At 37.8% G+C, this 16,907-nt stretch overlaps 1 protein-coding gene across 8 annotated transcripts in view; it reads left to right on the top strand.

Moving 5' to 3' along the window:
- The first annotated feature begins 6,559 nt into the window (after positions 1–6,559).
- Positions 6,560–16,907, top strand: part of LOC109928685 (general transcription factor II-I-like) — a 141,438-nt gene continuing 131,090 nt past the window's right edge. For 6 of the 8 annotated variants that reach the window (XR_007264808.1, XM_048612435.1, XM_048612440.1 and 3 more), the window contains exon 1: positions 7,151–7,263. The gene's annotated coding sequence lies outside the window, so the exon portion shown is untranslated. Of the gene's footprint in view, positions 6,842–7,150; positions 7,264–7,586; positions 7,700–16,907 lie in introns of those variants that run through there. The other 2 variants (XM_048612434.1, XM_048612436.1) reach the window with 2 other exon arrangements.

Raw genomic sequence — 16,907 nt, forward strand, 5'->3', positions numbered from 1 at the left:
TCTGACTATATTTTACGCAACCAGTCTTTGCTCTCAAGCATTCTTTCCCAAATCCCTCTCTCTGCCTCTCCTCCTCTTTCTCCTTTAAAAACTGTTTCAAAACCTATTTCTCTAAACAATTACTTCTCCTAGTCCAATATAAAACAAAGAACTGTAGATGCTGGAAATCTGAAATCAAAACAGAAAATGCTGGAGAAAATCAGCAGGTCTGGCAGTATCTGTGGACAGAAAGCAGAGTTTAGTGACTCTTTTTCAGTGATCTCTCCTAGTCTTTCCCTACCAGGTTTGCTGTTTGTTTCTATGTTCACCTAACTGGGAGACACCTTGGGACATATTTTTAAAAATAGTTTAAAAGGTGTGATATAATTAGAAATAATTATTGATGAGGGCATTTAAAGAGTCATCTTTACATAACAAATATTCTCTGCTCAGAATGTTGTGAAATACTCTTCCTACACCCTCAGGTTTGACACTCAAGAAGGGTTTCATAGAATTTGAATCGTGGAGGGGTGGTTACAAGTGGATAGCTGCAAAGCATTATTAACAAACATGACATACAGTACACATCTAGCAAGGGAGTAAACCTGACAGGAACTTGTTTGTCACCATACCTACCAGATGTGAAGAAACTCATACATTTTGTTAAAATTCACCTTTCTGACATAGTTTTGTAGGTAATGGGGCTTAAAATTGGCAATATTTTGCAACATGTAACTTGACTGATTGAAGATTATTTTTAGTGTCTCTTTGAGGCCAGTTCACTGGCTCTAAGAGGAATATGGAAATTATCCAGGAAAGAACCAGGGCACTTGGTATTCTAGGACCTCCTTTGTTAGATACAAACTATAGGTGGCAGTTAGAATGCATGCAGGTTAATAGGCTCAAGTGAAGTGGTCTGAGTGTTAAAATTGTTATGGAAGGCTATTAAAAGGTTTTCCATTGGTCAAAGGTTGTAAATATTACATTGTAAATTAGAAAGATCATTAATTCTGTGGGGACAGGTTCAGAGTGGTTACAAAGTTGCCTTCAATAAAATTATAATAAGAGGGCACATTTTTGCATTAGCAATTTGTCAGCCATCAGCCAACAGATAACATTTGTCAAGTTTGCATTAGCCGGCAAAAGTAAAGCCTATCAGGAGGACATGTACCAAAAGAGGCTTTTGCTGGCAGAGACAGCTAATCAGTTTGAATTTAAAAGTGAGAGAATTAGTTGGTTAGAAGCAGCAAGGAAGCGAGTTAGTTGGTTAGTCTTTTAAAAATTAAAAAGTTTACAAGTTAAAAGGGAAAGAGAGAAGTAGAGCGACAGCAGCTCAACAGCATGTATGCAGAGTGCAGCCACAGCAGTTAAGGTGGGCTGAGAGCTTTAGCAATTCCAGCAGGAAATTAAATTTGAAATCTTAAAGCTGCTGAGGAATTTTTATATGTATATTGATGCTAGGTTATGCTAGAGAAGCAACCACAAGGCACCTAGTTCTGTGGTTAATTTCATCCTCCTAATATAATACTGTCATGCCAATGGAGTTTAACTACATCAAATGAATCTAGTGAAATATCGCCCGATCACATTATCTATCTTTTTTCTCTCTGCAAACTCTAAATTCTCTTCACAACTTTCAAACCAATTTTCCATCTATTTTTGTACTATAAGCAAATTTAGCTGCAACATATTTGGTCTCTTTATTCATGTCATTAAAATAGATTGCAAATAGTAAAGCCTCCAGCGCTGATCCCTGAAGCACACCATTAATTTGTGATTTTGAAAACGTCCTGCACACCAACCTTTTATGTGCGTCTTATCAAATGCCTCTTTGAAATCCAAGTACAATATTGTAACGACAGATCGACTTTGTAAGAGAGTCATGTCTTAACTATCTCCTTTAAATCAAGGCAAAATATAACAGTAGTGAAGGACTTGTGACCTCAAAGTGAAGACACAAGCCAATGTGATCTTGTTACCACAGACATAAGATGCCCAGGTCAAAGCTCCTTAAAAGCAAGGTGCAGGTTTTAAGACCTGAATGTAAAGGAGAAGGCAACAATTCTTGTTGCTTTAGGACTTGCAGACTGTCAGAAACAGTTAGACTGGGGTAATTGGGGAAGAAGACCAAAAGCTAGTACTGCTGTATCAGACAAAGGTAAGAAAGAACTATTTGGGCTAATCACCAGGCAAAATCCTGGTGAAGATGGAACCTGGTAAGGGTTGTGGAGAATTAAAAGTATGAACACTTGCTGTGCCATTTGTTTGCTTTGATCACCGGGGAGTTCTTTTTCATTAAAGTTACCAGCCTCTATGGCGTTCCTAACACTGATTACCACTTTCCACCCTGCTCATTACATCCTCACTGGATTCTAAAAAATTTGTTAAACACTATTTCCCTTTCATTAAATCATGTTGGTTCGGTTTGATCGTATTACAATTTTCTAAACGTCTTGTTACTACTTCCTTAATAATGGATTGCAGCATTTTACCAATGACAAGTGAAAGGCTAATTGGATTATGGTTTTCTGCTTTCTGTCTCCCAATTTCCTTGTGATTTTATAGTGTGTTTGGATATTTAGTGAAAGTAGTGAATTTCAGAAGATTACATGAAATGAACCTATTTACAGTGAATGCATCCACGATCTCTGCAGCTATTTAAGAACAAAATGCCTCTTATCCATATGTTTTACAAAAAAAGAGATATTTGTTTCTAACTGTTGGAATATATGTCCCAATTAAATAATATTCATCAACTTGTGTAAATTTAAAAATTATTTATTCTCACGTGCATATACCAAAATAAACATGACAATTTACACACTCATTCTCGCAAACACAAAGGTGAGATATAGATGGAAGTAAATTACTTGTAGAGTTTGTAATTATCTTGATCTCTGAATTATGATTTCTGCTTTTCCAATATGGAAGGGTGATGTTTAATACCTAAAATTGTAAGTGCGGATGTTATAGAGTGAAGGATTCTCAGCAGGCTGTAAGGTTTTCCGTAGTTGAGTTTTTAGGAGGTTGGTTCTCAGAACACTTGAAGTTGGAATAGGTTGGAGGAGCACTCTCTGTTAAATCTCCCACTCTCAAGGTATTGCTGTTAATTACCTTGGTTGCTTGATGACTTACAGCTATTTAGTGGCCTTCTGAACACTGAATAGTAAGTTTGCTGGCTTTGTCATGGAAGTGCCTGCAACCAGTATTTAGGCAATAGTTAAAAGCAGACCAAATAAAAAGAGGTGGTGTTTATATAGATTCCAACATCCTGTGCTGTGGTTTGACATTTTTGAGACTCACCTTGTCTAGTTTGAATGAGAAAAATTGTTATAATACAAAGGATGTAGATAGTGATTCACTTCTATCTGCCACAAATTTGGTTTCAATCTTCCCTTTTATGTGGCATAAATCAGGGAGACAGGCAGTCTGGGAATTCTATTTTTATTTAGGGTTGGCCCGTTATTAAATAAAGAGATGTGTAAGTTCCCTGGATGACTGTAAATGTCCATATTTAATTAGGTATTTGCTTTAGAGTTGATATTGTCTGTAGTTTAAACATCAATTGTCAGATAATTTGCAAAAGCTTATTTGTGTCCAGTTTTTAAAAGTATTTACTGAAAGTTTGTAATATGGCACATTTATACTTGGCATGACACAAGAATAAGGCATAAAGCCATCAGGTCCAGGAGACTTTTGAGCCTTTAGTTTAGTTAACATCTTTTCTGTATTGCGAGTGATTAAATCCTGCCTCCCTTTTTCCCACTAATTTTCCACTATTATTGTGTTGCTGTTAGTATCTTCCCCTGAAAGACAAATAAAAATTTATCCAAAGTTTCTGCTATTTTATTGTTTTCCATTAATAATATCACATCATCCTCCAAGCGAACAATATTTCTTTTGGCTCATTCTCTCTCCATTTGTATGTTTTGTGAAAACTCTCGCTGTTTTTAAATTTCTTTTCATAATTTATTAATTTTTTGTTGAAAAAAAATGACCAATCTTCTGAAAGTGTTCTGAGGAAGGGTCACCGGACCCGAAACGTTAACTCTGATTTTCTCTTCACAGACTCTGCCAGACCTGCTGAGCTTTTCCAGCAACTTCTGCTTTTGTTGTTGACCAATCTTCTGGTTTACTACCAATCTTTGCAACATTACATGCCTTTCTTTCTGTTTTAAACCATTCTTAATTTTCTTAATTGTCCACGGATAAGTTGTCTTTTCAACAGTCTTCCTTTCTGACTTAAATAAATATCTATGTTGAGAATTAAATGTTTGCCACTGCTTAATTATAATTTCACCTTTTAACCTATTGCATTAGTCCACCGCAGTCAAATTAAACTTCATATCTTTGTAATTGCCTTTGTTTAGGTTTATGACAAATTCATCTTTCACTGCCTAAAACAGAATGTGACATTCTGTAATGTTACATTCACTCTTCCCTAGAGGATAATTTATTATGAGAACATTGATTAATCTAGCGTCATTACACATTACTTGATCAAAATAGCATTTGCAACTCCCAAAAGGAACTCATCCTCAAAGCTACCTTTGCCAGTTTAATTTGTTGAAAATATGTAAAGATTATTTACTCAGAATTATTGCAGTACCTTGCACACAAGACCCTGCTACCTTCCCATTTATACTCTATCCTGCAGTTTTGCTGTTAGGGGGCCTGTAGGCCACTCCTGGCAGTGACTTCTGTGTCTTGCTATTTCTGGTCTCCACCCACACTGATTCTCCATCTTGATCTTTCAAGCCAAAATCATTTCTCACTACTATTCTGATTTCATCCTTATAAGCAGACATATCCCATTTTCTTTTTTTTCATTTTGCCTATCCTTGCAAAATATGCAAGTACACCTGAATATTCAGTTTCCAATCTTAATCATCATGCAACCGCATTTTCTGACATGACTGTCAGATTATATCCTTTTTTTTCTACATGTACCATCAATTCAGCTATCTTGTTAGAAATGGAGCATGTATTCAGATGAATAGTCATAAGTTTTGTCTTCTTGTCATGTTTCCTTACTCTGACTCTACATGCTGGTGCACTCTTAATTTTGTAAAATTTGGCCTTTCCTATCACACATTACTCTATCACACAATCACATGATTGCCTTGTTCTCTCTTTGTAATTTTCTAAATTTCTCTTTATCTGAACCCTCCCACCCCCACTGTCAACCGTTCAGCTTAATATTCATGCTGCCTTTGTTCCCTGGATTCTGTGGACATACATTTTCTTGCCAAATCTATTATATGACCCTTTATAAAATACTTTCTGAGTCCATACACTTCTGTAAAAGCATGATCCTATCGACCCTCTCTGTGCCCTCATTAAATTTAATTGTGTCAATTAAACACAATTTCCATTAGCATCCTTACATATATATTATATATTGTTATAAAAGATCAAGGTTATGTGCAACCAGCCTTTTTACTTTCTATTCTTAATCAATTTTAGCCCATCCTGTGTTCCAACTACTTCCTTTTCAGAGGGTCGGAAGTCAACTCGATGGACCAAATGGCCTGTTTCCACACTGTATGGATTCTATTTTATTCTATCTTGTTTCCTTTTCTGCGTTCATTATCGAGTTCCTTTTTGGTCCCTAATCAGTTTTACTCTTCTGATTACTACCTTTTCACTATACGTTTGTTTTCTTTGAGATTGCCTTTTGTGTTAGTGGTCAGTATCAATTCGTACTGTTTTTGCCTCTTATTTCCTTCCTGCTTTACCCTCTGGACCTTCTATGTTCAGCTTTGATCACATTTCATTATCAAGCCTATATCTGTCATATGCATACCTTTTCATTTTGTTCCCTTTCAACATCTCAGGTTTGCATTTTTCCCTTATGAGAACTTTCTCTTTCAAGATAGTCCATTGTGTCATTATAATTTTTCCTGCCAATTTTCCAAATTTAACGGGGGCAAATGTTCTCAATTTACAACAATTGCCCTTCTCCACACGTAAAATTGCTGAGTCTGATTCGAAGGAAGGTTTACAATAGTAAAATAAAGCAGAATATGTTCAGCCTCTATTTTATTAATGACTCCAATATAAGAAAAAATAATACATAAATTCGTAAAGTTAAATAAAAACATAAAGTGGAACCGGAGAACCTTCTGGAAATGCTTCGCATGTTCGGCAGCTTATGTGGAAACAGTAACAGCGTTAATGTTTCAGATCACCCATATTTTCTGATTTTATTTCAGATTTCCATCATCTGCCGCATTTTACTTTTGCATATTAATTAGTTGTGCTGAAACTTAACTGATCTAGCCGATTTAGTAACGATATTTTTTTGAGGGTAGGGTTGCACACTGCACCTTGCAATAGATGGGCTACCATCTTCGTGTCTAAATCTATGCAGCCCACCACGCTGCACAAAATAAATAGCCCTTTCCTATTTTTTCCAATCAAGCACTGGGCTGTAAACTGCCTGAGATGTTTGAGCGCATTGCACCCTGGCAATTGTAGTCCACGCCCCACCAACCGGGATTGAGGTCCCCCAGCCGATCCAAATGCCCGAGACTACAAAGCCCATCGTGCACCGCGGGAGGAGCGCATGCGTTCTAGCAACGCATTGGCTGAAGGGAACAATAGGGACAAGGCGCCGTCAGGCTTTGTCGGCTGAGCTGTAGTTCGGGTGGTGTACAGGATTTTAATTTTGGTCGATTTCTTTGAAACCAAAAAGAGCCCACGAAATTATTACCCAGAGTTGAAGTAATTGGCAGCCGTTCAATGATCCTGTGAGCGATCATTCGAACCGCGTTCTTTTACTATTTCTTTCCTTTTCTAGAATATTCCATCGGCGGCTGCTGGGAAATTTTCGGATTGTGTGCGCGTCGCCACTTTTCCTGTGAGTCGGAGTTTTCCTGCTCTCTCCTTCATAAAATTCAGCTTGGGGAAGGGGGAGGGGAAGAAGTGGGATCAGGTAGCGGCTTCTTTCTTTTCTCTCTCTCCGTTACATGTGCGTTCGGGAAAGGGTTTATTTTGAGTGTCTACAGTGGCCGCATTGACTGGAGCGTGGTGCTGTACTGCCGGCGCCATCACCAACCGCTCGCCCGGTCTGGAGAACCGGCGCCTGTCCGTAGTGTGACTCCGCGGCTGTTGTACCGCAGCGAGCGGAGGCATACACAAGCGCGCCCCCCCCCCCCCCCCAATTCCTAATAAACCAGATCACCGCCATCATCTGTGATCGAGCGCCCGATCGCCCTCTGGTTAAAATCGCGACTTGGACGAAATCGAATGGATTAGGGATTCAGAGTTTTCTCCTCTAAAGTGGGTTTAATTTTTGATTCGGCGGCAGAATACATGTACCAATTCATCTGCTGTATAGTTGACTTTTTTAACATCGTGTCTTTTATTTGAACAATCCTGTGTGTGCTTTTATTTTTGTCTTAGAACAGCAATTTTAGAGTGGTGAGGGGTGATTTGTGCTGTTCTGATGGCTTTGGCGGGAGTCTTGGTGAAACCGGCTCTGCAAGGCGCCCATAAAGTACTGCTGCTTTTCGTGTAAAGCCTAACTTGCCCGGTGACGGCACGATTGAAGGGCAGCTGGTTTGTCCAATGGATGTGCCGAGATTTGAGGCTGAGTTGTAGAGCAGCCAATCGTCGAAGGGGAGGTGGGCATCCGTAGCAAGTTAGGTTGAGGGAAAAATCCTGCAAAAGGGAGAAGAAAGTCGATGGTTAAAATGGAAGACTGAGTCGTGGTGATGTGAGCATGAACATATTGCTTCTACGTAGGAAGTTGCGGTGTTAACTTAGCATTGAGCATCAATTGCACAGTAGTAAATGTTATGTTGGAAATCTTAAGTTGGCAAAAATTATGTAGCTGTTACCTCGAATAGAACAGTATTTGACTATTACAGTAAATCTGCATTGTATGAGTTATTTACAGAATTTTGATTTGAGGTAAACAGGGTTTTGGTTTAGTGCTGTAAATGAATTTTTTTAAATAAAGGGTCAGAAAGTCATTTGAAACAGTGAACTAAGGAAAACATACAAACAATCATGAGCTTTCACTTAAAAGCTAAATGACTCAGCATGGTACCTTGTGAAATAATTGCTGCTTATTGTTGACTAGCGTTTTTATGATCTAAGGAAAAGACAGGTGGCTGAGGCCACAAACAGGTGGAGTTCAGAAAAAAAGCACTGCGGAAAGGCAATTTAGCTTTTGGTAGTCTTCAGACCAATTGAACTGGAAAGAAATCTTAATCTTTTAGCAGTGGTTAAAGTCAGAAAAGTTAATGAGTTAGCATGGTTTTTGGGAGAAATAGAATCGCATCTGGTGACTGTGCAGAAAGTCTTCAAAAGGGAATGTTTGTAGCCTTGTCAATTGAGTTTTTAAATTTTGAAGTAAAGATCAGACTGATATTTTGATTAGCTTTAGTGTAAAAGATATTGTGGGAAAAGATTGATTGTTCTATATTGCTGTTTATGATGAGATCTTTTACTGAACTTTGGTTTTATGTTTTTGTTAAATATACATTGGCAACTTAGTGTGAATATACTCAGTGACTTGATACCACGGTATGAACATTGGAAATAAATTAAGCTTATGGTCTGTTAAGCTGGGTTTCGCTCTACGTTGCCCAGTGGGATGATAACACTATTATAACTGTCTAATCAAGGGCAGTAATACTGGATTAATACTTTGCAAAGCTTGTCATTAAATATTTCGTGGACTATCTAAATGATACCTTTAATTAGTTTATCACCTTTGTTATGCAATACAATACCAATGTATTTGACCAAAATTAGAAGCTGTGTTCTAGTTTGTGACAACTAACACCAGATAAATTCATTCAACATCGAATTTTGTAAAGTACGATGTTAAGACAATTTTGATTGTAGTTAACATTGCACTTTGGAAATAAGCTAGTGAAACTAGTCTTGGTTGTCTTGTTTCTTAGGATTTTAATGTTTCAGTCTCTTCTAGTTACACCTGCATCTTTGTGTGCCCAAAGCCCTTAAATCAGAATGTAAGTTAGTGAAATTGCAACTTTTGGTCTGGCAGTGGTTTGAAGCTCCCAACAGTGCTGTAATGCTGCTTTTGAGATTGTTGCTGAACTAATTTTCAGTTGAAGAATGTAATGCTGTTGTTTCATTTCTTTCCCTGAGAAATGTTCTCCTATTAAGGGTCTTAAGTAACAAGAAAAATGATATGATGAATCAACAATATCTGAAAAGGGAAAGTCTCCCTTAATTTAACCTCAGTTTTTAAAAGTGGTAAGAATAGGTATGGGTAATGTTGTAGGTGTAATGTATCTAGCTTTCTAAACACTTCCATAAGGTACATAATAAATTTATTTAAATAATAATAAATTAATGAATAGCATGTGAATATAGAATCAGTGACAGAATGAATATTCCAGCAGACAGAAAAATGGAAAATGCTAGAATTGTGGACGAAGAGATGCTGTTCAGAACGGGAAAAGGTGGGAAATGTGATTCCACAAGAGTCATTGTTCACTATTTATAATAATTGTTTAGATTTTAAATAGAGAACTTTTTAAGAACATAGACAACTGCAAATTCAAAGGAATGTTCAATACTAAGGAGAATTGCAACAAATTAACTGAAGGCATTAATTACAGAACTATAAGGAAATGTGTTTCAACATTAATTGATAGTACATTTTGGTAAGAAAATTAAGATTGCACATTGCTTAGTAGACAGTCTTGTTATCCATGAGGGATAGGGGCACGGACCTGCCGTGGATATCACTCCTGCATACCGCAAAGGGCAATGTGATTGGTTATCAGAGGATAGTTTGAGGGGGAGGGGTGGGTAGAAAATGGGGCGCAAGGCCAATCTTGTGAGTACATTGATCTGTGGGTAGCAAATCAGCAGTGTGATGATGCTGTCACTTTAGAAAGGTTATTTTGTCCTGTGTGTTTTTGAACAGAGGTGATGACCTGGCTAATGAAAATAGCTTATTTAATTTAGGCCTTTAGGTTTTTAAAAACAGTTGTAATGATGGAAGGGGAGTGGCCAACTCTCACAGTCCAGGATTTCTAGTTTTTTTAGCTATAGCTTTCAGAAGCTGTTTGGGGTCTCAGAAGGGTTGGAAGCTTCAGTAAATGAATCCCAGCTGCTGTTTTCTCTGAAATCTCTCTGTTGTTTCCTCCTGGCTTAGAGAACTGCACATAAGAATCTGTGTCTGAATTTACCTTTTTGCTAAGGGGTGTGTTTATGGAATGTTATATTGGAACTGTTAATTAGTAGGTACTGTATCTATTAATTGGTTAAGTTTTCCAAGAGTTAAGTTATTCTACATTCCTGTTTCTATTTTAAATGTAGTGCTTAAATAAATATTATTTTGCTTAATGTTTAGTAGTTTGACCAGTTGCATTCTGTCTGGAGCATGTACTTCATGTCTAACTTTTTTAAATGAGAAAATGTTAAAGTCTAGGCTTCCTTCTTCAAATATTCTTAGGGGTCTGGTCTGGTCCATAACAGCAGCTAATGAAGATTGCGTGTAATCTAAATCGGGTACGGGAGGAAAAGGATCTGGGAATATGATGCTTAAATCACTAAACATTGCACTAAGAGTCAGTAAAGCTATTTCAAAAGCAAAATAAATAAAGAACTGGGGATGCTGAAAATCTGAAACAAAAACAGAAAGGGCTGGACAAACTTGGCAGGTCTTCTAGCATCTGTAGAGAGAAAAACAGAATTAACACTTTGAGTCCAGTGACTCTTTCCCAGTTGCTCTTAGCTCTGACAAAGGATGGTGTTCATGCTGATGATTGAGGTTGGAATGAAAAGAATACATGGGGATGGTTTTGAGAGAGAGAAGAGCCAAACAAAGGGATTGCTGATGATAAACCAAAAATGAGCGAAATGCTACTTAGGGATGGAATGAGAGGTGTGAAAGTTTGAAACAGGTTGTCCTTAGCACAGCCAACCTATCGAAAATAGAATCTCAGGATGTGGTGGTCAGTAACGAACAGACAAGTGTGTTCGTGTTCTGAAACTGCTAAACTCAATGTTGAGTCCTGAAGGCTGTAAGTTACCTAGGTGGAACACTAGATGCTATTCTGCAGCTTGCGTTGACCTTTGCTGGAGCACTGCAGCAGGCTTGAGACTGAAATGTTAGTATGGGAATGTGTTTGTGTGTTGAAGTGCTGGAAGCTTTGCCTGTAAAAATGACCCTGACTCATTCCCATAATCCAGGTCCTGTATGGATTGCTCCCAGCACGTTTATCTTCCTCCCAGCCTATCAACAATTCCTTCATGTGTCATGCTCCCTGTATTCTATTCACTTTGTCATCAGCATAAATACCACTCTTTCCCAGTTGTTTGTAGTTCTGACCAGTGGTCACTGGGTTCATTGTTAACTTTTTCTCTCTACAGATGTTGCCAAATCTGCTACGTTCTCCACTTTGTTTCTGTTTCAAAACAAATAAAGTCTTCTTGCTGGACAGAATTATAAACTGCCAGTTGTGCTGCAGCTATTCTTGAAATTTGGTCAGAGTACACCTGGAATCCTTTTGTTAATGGTTTGTTGATTTATTGTTAAAGGAACATGGGTAATAGTTACTGTTTGTCTAATTCAGAAGTGCCCTTGTGGTACAGTAGTTAGTGCTATCTGAGCGAGAAGGCCAGGGTTCAAGTCCCATTTGCACCAGAGATATATGATAACATATCTTTGAAAAGTTTGATTAGAAAAGTCTACAGTCTCATCTAAAGAAATTCAGAGCAGCTTCTGGTGCAGTGGTAATGGGTTCTGTTGACCGGAAAGGAGTTTGAGTCCTTCCTATCCCAAATGTGTAATGACCTATCTGATCAGGTTGATTTTTTTAAAAAAGAAGTTTGTGATGCACTGGTAATGTCCCTACTATTATGATCTAATTTCAAGGTAACACCTGACTAGTCAGATCCCAGAATGAAACCTGGCTTGACAGTCTATAAGTTTTATTTCTGCATTTTTGTTTAGTGTTATGGTTAATCGCAGAACATGGTCACAAGAGGTTGTCAATGTACTGTTGTGAAAAAGCATTAATATCATTGAGATTACACAAGGTGGGAAAGAATAACTAACCATTATAACACTATATGAGGTGAATCAGTCTTGCTACAAATATCTGAATAAATATTTGATTCTTTTTGCCCACAACATCAACCTTGCAGATACTCAAACTGCATTTAAGGGCTGTGCAGTCTCCAGTTTATAGTTCTTCCTTCAGTTAGTATGGCTGTGAGTGGTTTCGAGCTTTCTTCTCATTGACTTCTAGGCACTTCCAGAGCAAACACCTGGCTTTTCCATGCCCTCAATGACTAGCCGTTTTTTGTCTATGCATGCTTTTCCTTGAAGCCACTTGGGATTTTTTTCATCAGCACTGACTTTTTGAAGACTACTAAACTAACAGCATTTTTTTTTTGCATTGACTGAATCTACAAATGTTACCTGATCTTCAGCATGGTTTTTTTTGTGACACTGGAGTCCAGTCGCTAGGCAACAACAGTTTCTTAGAAAAATATAGTACAATTTGTTCACTTCAAACTACACTCGAAAGTTGTGAACCCTTATTAAAAATACTGTACCTTCAAACTTCAGACATCTGTTACCATACTCCAAAACAATTTTAAAATTAAACTAAAGCCATGTCTACCTTTGTTAACGTGCACACAAAATAGATAAGGCGAATTGCAAGGGTCTATTCCCTAGGGTTGGGAAGTTCAAAATTAGAGGGTGTAATTTTAAGGTAAGAAGAGAAAGATTTTAAAAGGGACTTAATGGGTAGCTTTTTTCACACAGAAGTAGTTTATATACGGAATGACCTTCCAGAGGTATTGGCAGATGCAGGTACAGTTAGAAAGTTAAAAGATATTTGGACAGGTACATGAATTGGAAGGGTTTAGAGGGATATAGGCCAAATGCAGGCAAATGTAACTAGTTTGGGCGAGTTGGATCAAAGGGTCTCCTTCTGTACTATATGACTATAAATACAAACTTGCACTTTGGAGCCCAATTTCCAATTAATAATACATCATGAACCTTCTTTGCATTACATCTAGGTCAGAAAATCCAGGATTTGGTCCTATTTGCCCCAGTGATGTGTCATAACATGTCCTATCAGCCCCAGTGATGTGTCATAACATGTCCTATCAGTTTGATTAAAAGCATTTGTAAAGATATTGAAAGAGTCCTGTGACACAGTTGAAGCATCCTTACCTTTGAGCCAGAAGGCCCAGGTTTGATGTCATCCTTTTGAGGTGAGATATCTGTGGAAATGTCGAAACATGTCCAAAACAAGTTATTAAACACATTTTAATATACAGAGCGTGGCAGGGATGCTGAGATAGCGGTTAGTAGACTGAGAGCTAGAAGATTGGATCCTGTGAATAAACCTACTATCAAAGAAACTAATGGTATTATTTTGTCCTTCATCATCTGGCTTGGATCCACTTTATTATTAGTTGCCAAGGTATAGTTTCTTGAGTGAGTGCAAAATCAAATTTTGCATTGTAAGATTTATGAAGCTATACACATTCGGAACCGTTGAATCTTTCTTGAAAAGAGAAGTTTGACGGGTGACGTGTTGAATGCCTTTTAAAATTATGGAAGTTTTTTTTATACTGGATTCAGAGAAGCTGTTGCATTTGTAAGAAAAGCAAAAATAAGATAATCGTACAAAAGTAATGTATTAGGAAGAAACCTGTTTACCCAGTGTGGTGAGAATGTGGAATTCACTACACTAGGGAGAAATTGAACTAGATAGCAAAGATGCATCTATGGGGTAACTAGATAATGAGACAGTACCCATCAACTTTCTATCCAAAGAGTCAGTGAAGAAACGTTGGGATGTTCAAGTGGAGCATAAACACCGATGTAGACTGCTTTGGGTCAAATGGTCTGTTTCTGTTGTAAAATAGGACTGGAATCAACTGTTTAACCTTCAAGCCTGGCGAGGCCTTGGCTGATCTGTAGCAAAAATGTGCACACCCTGCAATTGTCGCACTATTTACTATGCTTTTTGCTAACAGTCCAGCAGTTATAAATGCAAAATTAGAAATTCGTCTAGCTTCAATTGCTGTTGATAGTTGAGAGTTATAAACTCTGTTGTCTTTTGACATTTGTGTTTCCGAACACCTCACCTGAAATAACTGGCTGAGATATCTAATATTTGGCTATTCCACCATCTCTTTGATTTCCATAGCCAACAGAAACAGTTCTGTCTATTCACACACTAAATTCCCAAACTGTCAAATTGTATCATACATATTTGTTCCAAGTTCCCGGAAGTAGTGTTGAGTTTGTGTCAGCTCTCCTGTTAATTTATTATTTGGATTTCAGGTGTCAATCTGATAAGTGCAGACAGTAATCTGTCCAAAATCAATATTTCATTCCTCAGTCCAGTAACCAAAGTTGAACACACTACTCCTGGTGTGGTCTAATTGGGACTTCGTGAGGCTGTAGCATAAGGATTACAGAGGGAAGACTGGAGAAGGGGTTTGAGAGACACAACAGCTATGATGGAGCAGACTTGATGGATGGAATGGCCTAACTGTGCTCCTGTGTCATATATTCTTATGTCTGTATTCTAGTCCATTTGATATAAGACCCAGCATTCTGCTAATGTTTTAAATTTATTTCCTATTCCCATAATTGCATTCTAATGTGACCCTAAGTCTGGACCTCCAGTAGTTTTCACTATTTAGAAAGTACTGTTTTTTTTTACCCTTTCCAGGTGGATTACTTAATGCTTGTTTACCTTGAAATCCTTTTTTTATTTGTTTTTAATCCTCTGCATACCCGTAATAATTTTTGCTTATGCTTCCATCAACACTGCTTGAAATGTCTTGGTCAACAAAGTTGATTATATGGCTCTCTATTCCATCATCTGGGTGTTAATAAATATGTGAACAGTTGAAGCCTTAAAGCAATTAATGTTACCAGTTATTCTAGTCTCTTGTCTCTTTCTGTAAAGCTAATGTCCTAACCAGATCAACAATTTGCTTTCAGTTACATGTGCTTTAACTTTAGCAAACTTGCCTCACTGGAATTTTTTTTTTAAAGTTCATTCATGGGTTGAGGGCATCAATGGGTAGGCCAGCATGTATTGCCTTTCCCCAATTGCCCAGAGGGCAGTTAAGTGTCAACCGCATTGGTCTGGAATCACATATAAGGATGGCAGCTTTCATCCCTAAAGGACATTAGTGAAGCAGATACCTTTTTCCAACAGTCGACAATGGATTCGTCATTAGACTCTCAATTCCATATTTTTTAAATTGAATTAAATTTTCACCATCTGTTGTGGTGGGATTCGAACCTGGGTCCCTAGAACATTACATGGGTCTCAGAATTAACAGTCTAGTGTTAATACCACTAGGATGTTGCCTACCCTAATGTTCTGGATCTCCATATAAATAAGATTAGTGGTTATATTTCTTCAGATTAAATACATTTATACAATGTTTGAGAGTGGAGTGCCTCATCAGTTTTGGGCCTCTACTATCTTATGATCTATATTGTTGATTTTAAATTAAGGGACCAACTGTATTGTAGCCAAGTTTGAGGATGCACAGATGGGTTGAAAGGAAGTAGAAGGGAAGCTGCAAAAGTTTTTGAAAGATTATAGGTTGGTTAAATGAGTAGGCAAAAAATAGATGGGTTAAAAATATGGGACAATGTTAGGTTGATTACTTTGGCAGGAAGAATTTTTTTAAAGAAACGGGGTATTATTTAAATAGGGAGAAACTGCAGAAAGCTGCAGTACGGAGTGATCCATGTGTCCTTGTCCATGATTCAAAAGGTTAGCATGCAGGTGCAGCAATGGAACGTTGTTTTTTTTTAATCCCAAAGAGGTGTGGAGTAACAATTTAGACAAACAACAAACAGCATTGGGGAGCCTATTCCAAAGTAATACTATTTACTTACTCAGAGAGGGTTTTACTTGCAGTGGAAGTGGTTCTCAGAAGATTCACTTTGCTGATGCTGGGAATGGATTTGTTGAAAAGTTGAGCTGGTTGGGCCATGGAGGTTTAGAAGAATGAGAGGTGATCTTTTGTAAGGCTCTAAGAAGAATTGACAGGGTAGATGTTAAGATGTTTCCCCTTGTGAAATCTAGAATTAGATGGATATAGTTTTTAAAAATAAGGGGATTCCATTTAAGGTAGGGATGAAGAGGAATTTCTTGAGATTGTCATGAGTCTTTGGAATTCTTTTCCACAGAAGACAGTGAAGGCCATTTAATATATCAAGCATTTGAGGTAGACAGAATTTTAATTTGCAAGAGAGTTAAGTTATGGTGGGGAGGGGTAGTAAGTGGAGTTAAGGCCACAGCTGTTAACCTATGAATGGCAGAGCAGGCTTAATGGGCCATATATCCTTTTTTTTAAAAAAGATCAAATAACTGGGCATCGACAGCCCTCTGAAATTTTCTGAAGAAGAGTCCCGACCCAAAACATCAACTTTCCTGTTCCTCTGATGCTGCCTGGCTGCTGTGCGCCTCCAGCTCCACACTGTTATCTCTGACTCCAGCATCTGAGTTCTTACTATCTCTTGTGTAATGTAACCATATCCTCCTTGTAGTAAGGAGACCAAAACTCCATGCTGTACTGTCAGCTCACCAAAGTCATATACAATTATCTCAAAGGCTGAAGTATCATGTTTCTTCCTAATTCTTGCTGTACCTGCATAGTTACTGTGTTTTTGTGCTCAAGGACACCTGGATTTCCCTGAATCTCACATTAATCTCCTTATTAAAGAAAAATTATTTTTGTTTCTACTGTTTGTTTCTTTAACAGTAGAATATCCGAAGTATTAAATTGTAATATTACCTGGGCGTATGCATACAAACCCTGAACTTGCTTGGTGGGGGAGGGGTTAAAGAAACAACATTCTGCAAAGCAAGACACCGGTCACAACAGCCTCTCTGCCCATAAATACTGCGATGTGTGCTTCTCTCTCACTT

This window comes from Rhincodon typus, chromosome 26 (genome assembly GCF_021869965.1).
Source record: "Rhincodon typus isolate 14 chromosome 26, sRhiTyp1.1, whole genome shotgun sequence".
NCBI lineage: Eukaryota > Metazoa > Chordata > Chondrichthyes > Orectolobiformes > Rhincodontidae > Rhincodon > Rhincodon typus.